The following is a 14,591-nucleotide window of genomic DNA, read 5'->3' on the forward strand; positions in this document are numbered from 1 at the left end:
GACCCTATTGCACTTATTGTCTCTCTAGTTTTATCCTTTACTGCAGAAATATTCACACTCGATTCATGCAAAATTGTAGAATTTATTTTGGTGATGCACAGAAAAGTAAAGATATATTTACAGTGTTTCTTAGTTTTTACTCGTGACATTTCAATTCATTGAACCTTTCTCAAACCATCGCTGAAAAGAAGCCTGGAGGTCCTAGATGTGGGCTGATAGGGTGCTATACAGCGCCATGTGTCAGCGCCCTATATGGCGCCCTATAAGCACACATCTACATCTTGGACCTCCGGGCTTCTCTTCAGCAACAGTTTAAGAACGTTTCAATGAATGGAAACATTACAATCAAGTAGCACTGTAAATATATCTTTAATTTTGGGGGTATCACCTAAATAAATTCTTCAATTTTGCTTTGCATGAATTGAATGATCAGTGAATATTTCTACAGCTACTTGGGAACCCAGTCCCGCTTCATTAGCACCTCATCAAATTTAGCGAGTGCACTCCGAATTTCGTTGAACAAAAAAATGTCACTAGCCACAGTATGCACAGCTGAGGGACAAAAAAAGAAGCAATGAAAATAAGTATAATCATAATAATAATTTTCATTTTTATAGCTCCAACATATTCCGCAGCACTTTGCAATTCACAGGGTGCTTGTACAGACAATATTAGACATCACAGGGTAACACATAATTCAACTCATACTAATTGGAGTAAGGGCCCTACTAGCAAGCTTGAACTTTATGAGGAAATAGGCGGGACATCAAAAGTAAAAATAAGTGCTTGTATTGTACAGCCCAGCCATCGATATAATAAATAGGGTATTTGCATAACGCTGCATGAACCGGTCATCAGCCAGTATCTGTACAAATACAGATACAAAGTGCTGTTGAGTGCAAGGAAGAGAGATCATAGAATAGTTAGTTAGATTAGTGAGGTGATAAGCCAGTCTAAAGAAATGCGTTTTAAGGGCATGCTTGAAAGTGTGGATACTGAGAATTAACAAGATTATTTGGAGTAGTGCATTCCAGAAAACTGGTGCAGCACAAGAGAAGTCCTGGAGACAGGAGTGGGAGGTTCAGATTATAGTGGATGTTAATCCTAGGTTGTAAAGCGAATGGAGAACATGGGTAGGGTAGTAGACAGAAATGAGGGAGGAGATGTTGGAAGGTGCAGGACTGTGGAGAGCTTTGTGGTTAAGAGTGTTAAGTTTATATTGAACCCTGTAGTGGATGAGCAACCACAAAATGGTGGCATCAGTGTAGCGGTTCAGTGCAATTGAATGTAGAATAATAACTGATTTGCCATGGTTTGCCAGCATCAATCCCTTCAGTACCCCTAGCAGTCTGCCTTTGGACATCATTGATTAAGTTTAGATAAATCCACTATTGTTAATGGGTGCACAGTAGTGTTCAGCAAGCATGCTCGACACTGCTCGGTACTTGCCCGAGCATCTCACTACTCGGGATGTTCGGTGAGCACCGAGCATTTCCAGGTTACTCGGGCGGGAGCTCGGGTCTCCGCCCTGCACGTTTGGCACTCTTAACAGAGCCAATGAACATGCAGGGATTGCCAGCCAGTCACTGTAATGCCGCAGCCATGTTGTTTGTGGGCATTACAGTGATTGGCTGGCCGCACAGCGTCACCTCGAGTATTTAAAACCGGGTGCCGCCATCTTGGACACAGTCGCCCAGGATCAGACAGTGTAGGGTCAGTGCTGCTGAGTTAGGGAGAGATATATAGTGCAAAATAGGTAGTGTAGGGTCTCTAAAGCCTGCCAGATCAAACAAACAGTCCTTCTCAGGACTAATATCAATCCCAGATATCAGGCAGGCAGGCTGTATAGGAGATGCAGTGGTTATACCAACAAACACTGCATTACAGTCATGTGTGCTCCTGCTGGTCAAATTGCTAGACTTATCCCCCAGTCTCAAGGGCCAGGAAAAATCCTTTTTTTTCATCTAAATCCTGTATTTTTTTTCCCTCAGTCAGACTGTACAAATACGCGTCTTATTAACCTTTTGCTATTCCCCTCCCCCGCAAAACAAAATTGAGTGTGTCTGTGACTGTTCAGACACCAGTATATCTGTTTAAAAAAGTCTGGTGTAGGAGAGATAACTAGAACTGTGGTTTTGCAGTTCCACGGTTCAAATCTCAGTATTATGCAGCTTTTGGCCTTTTTTCCGTAAAAAAAACAGTAATAGTGTCTCCCTGACTGTTTAGACACAAATATATCTGTTTAAAAGATTCTGGTGTAGGCCAGATAACTATAACTGTGGTTTTGCAGTTCCACGGTTCAAACCTCTGTATTATACTGCTTTTGGCCTTTTTTCCGTAAAAAAAATAGTAATAGTGTCTCCCTGACTGTTCAGACACAAACATATCTGTTTAAAAGATTCTGGTGTAGGCCAGAGAAATAGAACTGTGGTTTTCCTCTTCCACGGTTCTAATCTCCTTTTTATTACCCTTTTTCCATTGATCGTGCCAGTGTAACCTATTTTACTTCATTTACAATGGGCAAGGCGCGTGGCAAGGGACGTGGAACTGGACGTTCTGGTTATGGTGCGTGTAGAGGACGGGGCCGTGGCCAAGGTGAAAATGTGCCACAACCAACAGACACATCTTCTCGCTCCCACTTCTTGACCAAATTACTAGGGAAGCACACTACAACACCAGTATTGCGAACTGATCAGTGTGAACAGGTTATTAATTGGATAGCAGATAATACTCCCAGTTACCTGGGCACCACCACCTCCGGTCTTCCACACGGTCAAGTTTTAGTAGCCGTGAGTCTCGACCGCATACTCCTCCTCACCCTGATGCTGCTTCCTCCCACCATGCCAAGTGTCATCAGACAGCAACTGATCCCACAGTTGGACACTCTGAAGAGCTGTTCACTGGTCCATTTCCATATTTGTGCCCCTCGCCTGCTCCGCTTGAAGTGGTGGAAGAGGAGATCCCATGTAGCGATGCCCAAATATTTGAACAGCCACGGCCAGAGGAAGTCAACGCTGGCAATTTGTCACAAGAGGTGGACAATGACAAGACACAATTGCCACGAAGTGAGGAGGAGGATCGTGGTGTGCAAGTGGAAGAGGAGGAGGTGGTGGATGATCTAGTAACTGACCCAACGTGGCAGGAGCACACGCAGAGCGAGGCCAGCAGCACACAGGGGGAGGGAGGCAGAGTACCCCAACAGGGAGGAAGAAGCAGTGTGGTGGCCGCACACAGAAGGCGGGCAACAGTTCCCCGTAACCCCAAAATGAGGGACGTTGCCAGTACAACCGGTAGGTCTTCCAGAGTCTGTAATTTTTTTAAAGACTCTACTGATAACCCCAAAAAGGCCATTTGTACCACCTGCCATGCCAGCATCAGTAGGGGTGACAAAACTACCAGCCTGTCCACCACCAGCATGATCAGGCACATGTCATCAAAGCACCCGACTTTGTGGGGTGAACCCCAGGGTCCACGACCAGTGTCAGTGGGTGTCACCACCGCTTCTTCTGCTGTTGTGCATGTAAGAGAACCCCCTGTTGTGCGTGCAAGGCAATCCCCTGTCCATACTGCAAGCAAAGATGCCCCATCCACTCAGTCTTCACTTGTTATGGCAGTTTCTCAAGAAACAGCATCAACGTCCATGACCACGTCCCACCGCAGCGTTCATTTGTCCATATCCCAGACCTTTGAATGAAAGCGTAAATTCATAGCCAATGCCCCACAGGCTACAGTCCTAAATTCGCTCATTTCACGACTGCTTGCATTGGAAATGCTGCTTTTAAAGCTGGTGGAGCCGGAATCCTTCCGCAACCTTATGGCGGTGGCCGTCCCTCGGTACTCGGTCCCCAGCCGACACTATTTTGCCTGGTGTGCCATCCCCGCACTACACAAGCATGAGTCCCAAAATATCTGCCGTGCCCTCAACAACGCAGTTACTGGGAGAGTCCACTTGACAACGGACACGTGGACAAGTGCTTGTGGCCAGGGACGGTACATCTCCCTGACGGCACACTGGGTAAACATAGTGGAAGACGGGACCTAGTCGGACCTTGAGACGGAACACATCCTCCCCACACCGAGGATTGCGGGCCCTATGTCAGTCAGAGTTGCCCCCTCAGCCAAGCGGCAACAGGCTGTGCTGAAACTCATAAACATAGGTGATAAACCTCACACTGCTTGTGTGCTGTGGACAGCTGTGAAAGAGCAGGCAGATCTGTGGCTGAGACCGCTGAACCTACATCCAGGCATGGTCGTGTGTGACAATAGCCGTAACCTGGTGGCGGCTCTGAGGCGAGGCGAAATCCCACACGAACCATGCCTGGCTCATGTGCTTAACCTCATCGTTCAGCGGTTTCTTAAATCGTACCCCGAGTTGCCAGATCTGCTCGTCAAAATACGCCGCCTGTCAGCTCATTTTTGCAAGTCGGCTACAGCTGCGGCCGCCCTTGCTGTGTTTCAGCAGCATTTGCAGATTCCGGCACACCGACTGGTGTGTGATATCCCCACACGTTGGAACTCTAACCTCCACATGTTGCAAAGGATTTGTGAGCAGAAGAGAGCAGTTGTGGAGTACCAGCTGCAACAAGGCCGTCGATATTCAGGTCAGACTCCACACATAAGACCTCAGGAGTGGATCTGGATGTTTGACATATGTGCCATCCTGACAAACTTTGAGGAGTCCATCATTAGCGTCAGCATCCCACTTGTCTGTCTTTTGCAACGCTCTCTGCAGAGAATTAAAGAGGAGGCATTGCAGCCAGAGTATGATGAGATGGATCAAGAAGCCGTAACGGGCGATTACACACAGCCCAGACTCATCTCATCCCAACGTGCATTGGGGGACAATGAGGGAGAGGAGGAGGAGGATGAGGAAGAAGAGGAGCTGGTATCATGCGCTGTAGACGGTAGTACCTGTACCACTGTCATGCCGTCGGTTCAGCGTGGGTGACCTGAGGACAGGGGGGAGGAGGAGGAGGAGGAGGAGAGCATGGTCAGTCGTTATCTTGGTGAGGACACGGAAGTCTTGCCCGTTAGGAAGTCCGGCACGCATGGCTGACTTTATGTTACGCTGCCTTAACCGTGACCCTCACATTGTCAAAATGTTGGGTGACAGTCATTACTGGTTGGTGACACTTTTAGACCCCCACTACAAGGAGAACTTTCACTCTCTTATTCCTGAAGTGGAGAGGTCTACAAAAATGGGGCAGTACCAGAAGGCCCTTGCTGCAGAACTGTTAAAAAAATTCCCATCTGAACACTCTAGCGGCAGAGGTCACAGTTCACTCCCCAACCAAGGTGTACAGGCGAGAGAGACGCAACTCCAATCCAGCAGAGGCAGGGGAACACTGTCAACATTCCTGGACAGTTTTCTTAGACCCGCCCAGCTTACAGGCCCTGAGGCGCGGGGTACTCTCACAAGGAGTGGAAAGTTTCAAAAGATGGTGAGGGAGTACCTTGCCGACCGTACCAGCGTCCTCCGTGATTTCTCTGTGCCTTTTAATTATTGGGTATCCAAGCTGGACACTTGGAATGAACTCGCTCTGTACGCCTTGGAGGTCCTGGCCTGCTCTGCCGCTAGCGTGTTATCGGAGCGTGTTTTTAGTGCCGCTGGGGGAATTATAACTGATAAGCGCACTCGCCTGTCAACTGACAATGCTGTCAAGCTGACCCTTATCAAAATGAACAAGGGCTGGATTGGGCCAGACTTCTCATCACCACCAAATGACAGCAGAGTAACATAAAGTCATATCCACTGTGTTATTTCGGGAGGTGTATTCCCATGCACCGCTTCACACCCACACATGCGTATACGCTTCCTCATTTCGGCTGTATTTTGCTCTTCTCCTTATCCTCAGCCTCCACCACCACTATACCACCAGGGTGACCATTGTCCATGTTGCCAGCATTGCAAGTTCCTCCATCCTAATTTTTGGCAGCTTTTGCTTGGAAGGCATAGGCAAAGACTATGGGAGACCCAATCCGCAATAATGGGAATAATGTTTTTAATATGCTGTAGTGCATGGCTCTTGTTTGCCAGCATTGCAAGTTCCTCCATCCTAATGTTTGGCAGCTTTTGCTTGGAAGACATAGGCAAAGACTATGGGAGACCCACTCCCCAATAATGGGAATAATGTTTTGAATATGCTGTACTGCATGGCTCTTGTTTGCCAGCATTGCAAGTTCCTCCGTTCTAATTTTTGGTAGCTTTTGCTTAGAAGGCATAGGCAAAGACTATGGGAGACCCACTCCCCAATAATGGGAATAATGTTTTGAATATGCTGTACTGCATGGCTCTTGTTTTCCAGCATTGCAAGTTCCTCCATCCTAATTTTTGGCAGCTTTTGCTTGGAAGGCGTAGGCAAAGACTGTGGGAGACACACTCCTCAATAATGGGAATAATGTTTTTAATATGTTGTACTGCATGGCTCTTGTAAGGGGCATGAAAACCGTCTTGTTAAGCTACTCTGAACTACACGTCTCTTCCAAGGGGCATTAAAACCGTCATATTAAACCACTCTTACCTCCATGTCTCTTCCGAGGGGCATTAAAACCGTCTTGTTAAGTTACTGTGACCTCCAGGTCTCTTCCAAGGGGCATTAAAACTGTCTTGTTCAGCTACTGTGACCTCCACGTCTCTTCCAAGGGGCATTAAAACCATCTTGTTAAACCACTATGACCTCTACCACCCTTCCAAGGGGCATTAAAACAGTCTTTTTATTCCACTGCGACCTCCACCACTCTTCCAAGGGACATTAAAACTGTCTTGTTAAGCTACTGTGACCTCCACGTCTCTTCCAAGGGGCATTAAAACCGTCTTGTTAAACCACTCTGAGCTCCACGTCTCTTCCAAGGGGCATTAAAACCGTCTTGTTAAGCTACTGTGACCTCCACCACTCTTCCAAGGGGCATTGATATTGTCTTGTTAAGCTACTGTGACCTCCACAACTCTTCCAAGGGGCATTAAAACCATCTTATTAAGCTACTGTGACCTCCACCACTCTTCCAAGGGGCATTTATATTGTCTTTTTATTCCACTGCGACCTCCACCACTCTTCCAAGGGGCATTAAAACTGTCTTGTTAAGCTACTTTGACCTCCATGTCTCTTCCAAGGGGCATTAAAACCGTCTTGTTAAGCTACTGTGACCTCCACCACTCTTCCAAGGGGCATTAAAACTGTCTTGTTAAGCTACTTTGACCTCCATGTCTCTTCCAAGGGGCATTAAAACCGTCTTGTTAAGCTACTGCGACCTCCACCACTCTTCCAAGGGGCATTAAAACTGTCTTGTTAAGCTACTGTGACCTCCACGTCTCTTCCAAGGGGCATTAAAACCGTCTTGTTAAACCACTCTGAACTCCACGTCTCTTCCAAGGGGCATTAAAACAGTCTTGTTAAGCTACTGTGACCTCCACCACTTTTCCAAGGGGCATTAAAACTGTCTTGTTAAGCTACTGTGAACTCCACCACTCTTCCCAGGGGCATTAAAACTGTCTTGTTAAGCTACTGTGACCTCCACGTCTCTTCCAAGGGGCATTAAAACCGTCTTGTTAAACCACTCTGAACTCCACGTCTCTTCCAAGGGGCATTAAAACAGTCTTGTTAAGCTACTGCGACCTCCACTACTCCTCCAAGGGGCATTGATATTGTCTTTTTATATCACTGCGACCTTCACCACTCTTCCAAGGGGCATTAAAACTGTCTTGTTAAGCTACTGTGACCTCCACGTCACTTCCAAGGGGCATTAAAACTGTCTTGTTAAACTACTTTGAACTCCACGCCTCTTCCAAGGGGTATTAAAACCATCTTGTTAAGCTACTGTGACCTCCACCACTCTTCCAAGGGGCCAATAGTGTACAGGAGACCCAGTTGCTATAAATGGAAAAAACGGTTTACTTAAGGCCCTCTGACCTCCATGTCACTTCCAAGGGGCATTGGAGTGCCTCGAAATTTTTGGTATGCATTGCACTCACTGTATGCCCTACAACTGTGTAGCCGAACCGCTCCTTTTGGTACAGAAACATATCCTACAAGATATGTGTGGTTGACTGGCCTGATATTGATGTGAATGGTCCTTGTTCTTCCTGCTGTTTCTCCTTTGCCACCACCTCATCCATCATTCATCACCTGAAGCTTTGTTTTAACGGGAGTCATAGAACTGGGATAGTAGCAGGAAAACATCCAGCAATCCTTGGAGGAGGTAGGATATGCGCCAAAACGCTGACCACCTCAGGCCTAGCCGCTACTACAGACATGCGCTTGCATTCCAAGGAACCGAAAGCTAAGAAGGTGGATGGCCTCATGATCATGAATAATTTACTCGTTGTCTAGGAGGCCGACCACTGCTGCTGTCTACCTGCTGAACTTTGTGTTGAAGCCTGATTGACCCAGGACCTGCAATCCTCTATGTCTGGAGGACTTGTTGCATCCCAGTGTCCAACTGTGTCCCGGCTTCCACAATATTAACCTAGTGTGAAGGGATCAGTCAGATGGACCATCCCTGGCCACATTCACTTGTCCACGTGTTTGTGGTTATGCTGTCCTTCAAATAGGGGCGGCTGGGGACTGTTTATGGACACCCGGCTGCCCCCAGGCAGCTGGGGACTGTGTGTGGGCACCCGGCCGCGGGGCAGCTGGGGACCGAGTATGGACACCCGGCCGCCCCCAGGCGGCTGGGGACCAAGAGTGGACGCACGGCCGCCGGGCAGCTGGGGACTGAGTATTGATACCAGGCCGCCGACTCAGCCATGACGTGGTGACCAGATTCCGCCTCCACATGCCTAAAAGGCCCAATTTCAAGTGCAAGCAAGCAGTATGGTATTGCAGCCTGGGGGTGGGTGGGTGGCAGGCTGCATACTTGCGCTTGCATTGCAAGGAATGGGGGAGGTACAATTGAACACTGCCCTGGGACAAGGACTTGCACGGGGATAGTTGCAAGTTTGCATCTTCTGATGCGGCAAGGATCACTTCTGATGGGCACACTTTTAGGCAGTGACCTGGGTGTCAGAGATGCTTCCAGGGGTCTTCCCCATGCTGTTCCCATATCTTTTCAGCACTGTATGCATGTGTCACACAGCACATGGCCAGATAAGGTTGTAAAATGTTAAAATTACATTTCCCGGTGAATGCATTTGTCACGGTTGAAAGTAATACAAAAGTTCAAAAACGCATAAAAAATGCTACTTGTGAACATAGCCCAAGGTGTGGAGGAGTATTTTTGTTTTTGGTTATTTATTTTACCTTATACACAAGTCTTTACCCTGGACAGGAAGTTCCTTAACATATTTCACAGGAAAACCGTTTCAGTTTCGTTTTTGAACGTTTTATTGTGAGCCCGTAAAAGTGGCTTAATACCTCTGACCACGTTGTTGACAGCAGTGACCTGGGGGTCAGAAATGCTTCCTGGGGCGATCCCCATGCTGTCCCCATGTCATTTGAGCACTGTCACTATCGTTTTGGGCACTTTTTAAACTTTCTACAGACTGCCGGGGGTGCCGCCGCAAAAATGCTCGGGTCTCCCATAGACTAACATTGGGCTCGTTGCTTGGGTCGAGCACCCAAGTATCACGGTGAGCTCGGCCCAAGCTTCAAGCAACCGAGCATTTTAGTGCTCGCTCAACACTAGTGCACAGATATTCCCAGGTAATCAGAGTGAATGATGTCTAATTACCTCTCATACTGTTGTTTGATAGTATTTTGTAACACTAATTGCGATCTATATTTTGATACACTTGATTATTTCCTGTGGGCTGTCTAAGGGGCCATTTTAAAATAGGTAGGAATGATAGTTAGGCAGCCCCTAAGAAATACACTTATGTTATAATGAAATTAGCGAAAGGGTGAGAAATATTGAATTCTTAAACATTTGTGAAAGTATACAATAAGTTTCTGCTTCTACTTCTAGTAAAATATAACTAAATGTTATGAAATACCTTTTGCATAATCTCCTGAAAAACAATTAAAACGAAGAACCGCTCCTTGCTAACTCTGTCCACACCTGACCAACACTGTCCAGTATCCAAGAAATAAAGAGAAGACCCGAAACCTATATGTTTGCATCTGGATAAGTTGGTTTTGTATCCTTTATAGAATCCTTTATAGAATCAAAGTGAGCAGTCCTGCAGTCTAATGAGATACCGTATAAACTGTTATCTGATTGAGCTGTACGTGTCTTGTATGCTCATGCAAGGTAACACATATGTCGTCTTATTTGTAATAGCCGTGTCTAAACTTAATAATCTAAAATCAGAGTAATCGTTTCATTTGGAGCTGCTGTTTTTACATTTTCTTTTATCCAAATCAGATTCTTGACACAAGTCTCCAGGTAACTTTTACATGAGTACTCCAAAGACATACTGATAGGGAATTCAGATTGTGAGCCCCAGAGGGGACAGTGATGATAAATGTAAAGTGCTGTGGAATTAATGGCGCTATATATCTGAGTAAGATAAAAAAATAGAAATGATTGCAGTATTTTTCACTTAGGGTAATTTCACACGAGCGTATAAAAAATCATTCAGCGTTTCATCCAGAAAATAGGATGATTTTTTCTCACTTGTCAATCTGTACACAATCCATTTTTTTACAGCAGCAGCTATTATTCATTTACAGGACCATTTACAGTTTCCTATGTTGCAGAATGGCTATGTATTCATAAAAATCAGATGCTATACTGTGTCTCCGTATGGCATCCAATTTGTTTTACGCCCCCATAGACTTGAATGGCCTCATCCGATTTATGGATGACACTAGAGCATGCTGTGATTGTTTTCACACTCAGATTCAGTCCGTAAAACAAAATTGTTCATCTGCACTGCACCATTGAATAACATTGGAATGAGTGCTGTCCATTTGTTGCATGAACAGCACTCGGACCAAAAATACTGTCAAGTGAACAAGCCATTAAAGTATATGTATCAGTATATGTATATTTAACTTTCACAAGACCAATGAATGAGTACATTGCTGAGTGCAAAAGAGAAATACCTAATGTACATGCCACATTCGTCTTGATAGATACGTCTACAATAACCGCACAATGTGTTCCCATCGCCCGAAGGAAAAAAAAAAAATCAGATCTACATCTGTCGATACCCGTCTGGGCAAACATGAGTACCTTAACAAAATACTTGTAATAATGTAACTACAAGAAGTAGTAAAATAACCATGTACAGTAGTAATGATTGTAAGCCTATCTGCCATGGTCCAATGTAAATCAGTATCGGAATTCCTTTATAGATTTACAGTACCTCTACTCTGTCAGTTACAGAAATAAAGACCTGGGATGACGATATCTAAAAGTCAAATAATAATAAAGTCCAGAAGTTTAAACAATAGGTTATCTTACCTTGTTAATCTAGCTTTAGAAGCTTGTAATAAATATTGGCAACTTGAGGCTTCATCAGTGAATGAGTTTTGTAGGCTGCTACAGTACCTTCACATCTCTTCTACCGAGGGAGGTGTAGGCAATTTCCAAAGAATCACACTTTGTACATGTCTGGAGCTGTATATTTAAATGAATCCTTCCACAGCCCTGCCCATATCACCATACCAAAGCTTGACTCAGTGACTATCTAGTCTCACCCACAAAGTTTTGTGAAACACTCACACAATGCTGAAAGTCTAAAGAAGGCAAGAAAAGAAGAATAAAAACTGCTTAATAAGCTGCACCACAGTCCAGGTCAGTGACTTATTATATTGCTGTGTTTACAAAGTTTTTTTTATAGCAATACATTACTTTTCTAAAATGTATCTGTATATTATATACCGACCAGATAGGTGGACTGTAGATAGGGCAGAGTACATTGCTTTCTCTTAGTTTTGTGCTTTTGCTTATATTACTCATCTAATTAGTGATTTGCACAAGCTTTCTCATCGCCTGACTTCATCTTCTGCTCAGTAAGTGAAACTCCAATGTCTTTGCAAGTTTATAGTTTAGTTTTAACTAAACTGGAGAGTTATCATATTTGTAAAAGGTAGCACTCATATTTTATTGGGAATCTAGATTGCAGGTTTAGTCTATCAGCGTGTCACAAGGGTTCATGTTGGTGGGGACTTCACCTCTGAAGATCCAGAATTTAATGGAGAGGTAATTGTGCATGCATGGATGCTATCAAGTAAAATCAGTGGAAGTTCACACTGGAGGTTTCATAGCAAACATTGATTTAGGCATCTGTAAATACATAGCATCTGAAATATCAGAAGCTCATTTTGCAAACATTTTGTGCTTTTTGGATGCTACAAGTCATCAAAGAAAATGAATGTGACGAATAACACCTCATATAATACAGTAATTATAACATTATATAAACTATTGACTGTTCACAAGACTTGCCCTAAATGTATTCACATATTATAATAATAATAGTAATAAAACAGTAGAAAATTAAAATTCATTATAATTCCCTTACATTTATCCTGAGAGGAAAAGCAACACTGGGAAACAAGATTTTTATAATATTCACACATTGGCACTGATGGAGTTTCTAGGACTATGACCTTGGAGTCACTTCCACGTATATCATAATCACACATTGACATGGTAATTGTTAATTGTCCGTTCTTTCTTGGTGACAAATTACTGTACCTCTAAATAGCATTTTTGAAGCATCTATACAATGGCATTGACTATTCAGACTATAAGGCTAAGTTCCCATTGTGTGAAAATGCAGCAGATTCCCTGCAGCACATTTGTTGTGAAAATCTGCTGTGTATTACAATGCCAGCAAAGTGCATAGGATTGTAAGACATCTCTTGCACATGCAGCAGAATATATCCTAAATTGACTGGGGTTTTGGATTTGACATCCACAGAATATCACTTTATGCTGCAGATATAGGCAAGAGTTTCAACTTTTTTAGCGCAAAAGGTGAGCTATGCGGCTTCTCCGCACCTTTAGGGCAATGATATCCACATCAGTAAATACCAAAAGGACTAGCATTACAGGACTTCCAACAGTAAATGTTTTAATTGAGAATGTTTCCTAAGGGCTCATTCAGAAGTCATTACGCTTTTTTGTCCACAAAAAACTGATCAATTTTCATCAGTGTTTTGAATCATATTTTCATTCAGAGTTTGGGCAGCGTGTCAATCTTTAGGCTGCTTTCCCACCATGAGTTTTTTGTGAATTTTTGACTTAGAGTATTTTCAAAATAATGCAAGTGACCTATTTTACTTAATAGATGCAGAAATGGTGCAGAAAATCTGCAACATCAAAAACTCACCCAAAAAAAGCTCATCGTGGGAATGTAGCCTTATAGACAGATTTTCATCAGTTTTTCTCATGCACAAAAAAAACTGATGGAGATTTCTCAAGCTTCTCTGGGAGATATACTTGGGTTAAACTACTATGATAAGAGCAATCTTCAGCAGTTACAGACATTGGTCAGTGGTATAATCCAGTGTATAGAGTATATTACATTTGAACTTTTAGGGAACTTTGTTATGGAAACACAACTGCTTTAAAAAATGTTTGATAGTTATATTAGTTGCAGAGACTGTATAAAGATGTGTTCATGATATTATAGTTTGAAACTATTTTGACAGAAAACCATGAGGGCTTGTTCACATGTTGTGTGTGATCTGTTTTTTTGTTCATTTTACAGCAACAGCAAAATGAATGACATTTCTAAAATCTCATTCACACCTCTTTGCGCTTTTTGACCTGTGGTGCATTTAAAATAAAATGCAGCACATCAATTCTTTCAGTGATTTTACTCCAGTTTTTCCTTATTGAGACTAAAATGGGTTACCAGCAAAAATCTGCACCAAAAACATACATTAAACCTGCACCATGCAGAAAAAAACAGCATAAAAAAAGCTACATGTGAAAATAAGAGTTCATGCATATGGCTGTATAACTGATAAAAGAGCCATAATTAGGCTTCCTTAGTGGTACATGAGACCCCCGCTTTACTCCGGTATGCCTCCCATATTACAAACAGTAGAGCAAGTAGGAGGTATTTTGAGGGGGGGATAGAAAATTATATGGAATCCCAAAAGAAAGAAATTGTGCTGTATATCACAGGATATTCTCTCCTATCAGCATTACTTATAAAGGAGAATGTATAGATGTATCATACCTTGCTTTAAGACCCGGGGTCTTCTCTGGGCATAACACTACTCAGACAACACAGTGTGAGGGTAAAACAGTGTGGCAATACTTTATTGAACCACAAAGCGGACAATAAACACACAGAGCAGTTCCAGAAAATACCCAAGATGGTACAACATTACACAGTCTCACCCTTCCTTCTCCCCCCGCCTGGGATAGAACAGCTGTGACTTTGGAGACTTCCAGGGCCGACTACCTCAACCAGTGGTCCCCCGCTCCCGGTGGGCCCCCACAGAGAGGAGGTAGTAGCAAGCTTAGGAAGCTAGCAGTCCATCAAGGTACAAGACCAGGAGACCCAAGTGTCCCAACTTGGCCTCTCTGAGAGTTTCCATGGGGTCAGATGACTGGTGGGTCCCAATCTGGCTTCTCCGAATGTCTATGTGGGTTGTAGGCAACCGGTGGGTCCCTCTTGGCAACCCCAAACAACATATCCATTGTCTCTCTGATGGTCAAATGGAGCAAATCTGTATCTTTCCAGTCAG

At 44.1% G+C, this 14,591-nt stretch overlaps 2 protein-coding genes across 2 annotated transcripts in view; one reads left to right on the forward strand and one right to left on the reverse strand.

Annotated features, from left to right (window-relative positions):
* The window catches only part of LOC141166324 (dual oxidase maturation factor 1-like), an 82,665-nt gene extending 71,195 nt beyond the window's left edge, over nt 1-11,470 (reverse strand). Inside the window, exon 1 of the mRNA XM_073652894.1 lies at nt 11,344-11,470. The gene's annotated coding sequence lies outside the window, so the exon portion shown is untranslated. The remainder of the gene's footprint in view (nt 1-11,343) is intronic.
* Nucleotides 11,471-11,537: 67 nt separating this feature from the next.
* The window catches only part of LOC141166325 (dual oxidase 1-like), a 261,582-nt gene continuing 258,528 nt past the window's right edge, over nt 11,538-14,591 (forward strand). The window contains exon 1 of the mRNA XM_073652895.1: nt 11,538-11,676. The gene's annotated coding sequence lies outside the window, so the exon portion shown is untranslated. The remainder of the gene's footprint in view (nt 11,677-14,591) is intronic.

This window comes from Phyllobates terribilis, unplaced genomic scaffold, assembly GCF_046119375.1.
Source record: "Phyllobates terribilis strain yellow unplaced genomic scaffold, ASM4611937v1 Scaffold_11__3_contigs__length_659146591, whole genome shotgun sequence".
NCBI lineage: Eukaryota > Metazoa > Chordata > Amphibia > Anura > Dendrobatidae > Phyllobates > Phyllobates terribilis.